The following is a 724-nucleotide window of genomic DNA, read 5'->3' on the forward strand; positions in this document are numbered from 1 at the left end:
TCCTCCCTCCCTAAACAAACTCGCCCAAGTGACACTTCCTTGTGTCCCAGGAAGTGACGATCAGCCAGTGTAGACTTTGTGACTCCGGGGTCTCACCCACTCAGGGGGTGCTGCGGCGGGCGCCAGGCAACGTCTTCCGCCGGCCCCATTCCCGGGGCGGCCGCGCGGTCGGGGCCACCTCGCCAGCCGCCTGGCCTGAGCCCCTCGCACGAAGGATTCTCGAGCAGCCCCCGCGAGGCTGCGGACGCTTCTTGGGGCTTTTGTGCGCTTTGCCCAACTCTTAGGTTGACCTGAACCAAAGCTTCCCTGGAGAAGGCGACTGAGAGAGGGCTCGGGGGGAGGACACGAATCGAAAAAGCTTGGAAACGGGGGCGCAGGAGAAGACGACTCTAAGAATGGGAAAAGTCCCGAGGTGGGAGACAGGCGGTGTAGGCTCCCGGGTAGGATCGTGCCCAGATCTTCCCAGGGAAACAGACAAAAAGGGCCCCCGCACTGCATCAGCGCCCTCTCACCTCCGCCCGGCAAAACCCAAACACGAATAAAAATAAAAACCACCAGAGGCTCTCAGACGCCCGTGCTCCGCGGGGGGGCCCAGAATCGAGAATAAACACGGGCCCCGGCGGCCCGGAGCGCGGGAGGAGGCGGAGGAGGCGGCCCCGCATCCCTAATGAGGGAATGAATGGAGAGGCCCCCTCGCCTGGCGCCCGCCCACCCGGCGGCGGCC

This window comes from Equus quagga, chromosome 12 (genome assembly GCF_021613505.1).
Source record: "Equus quagga isolate Etosha38 chromosome 12, UCLA_HA_Equagga_1.0, whole genome shotgun sequence".
NCBI classification, from domain to species: domain Eukaryota; kingdom Metazoa; phylum Chordata; class Mammalia; order Perissodactyla; family Equidae; genus Equus; species Equus quagga.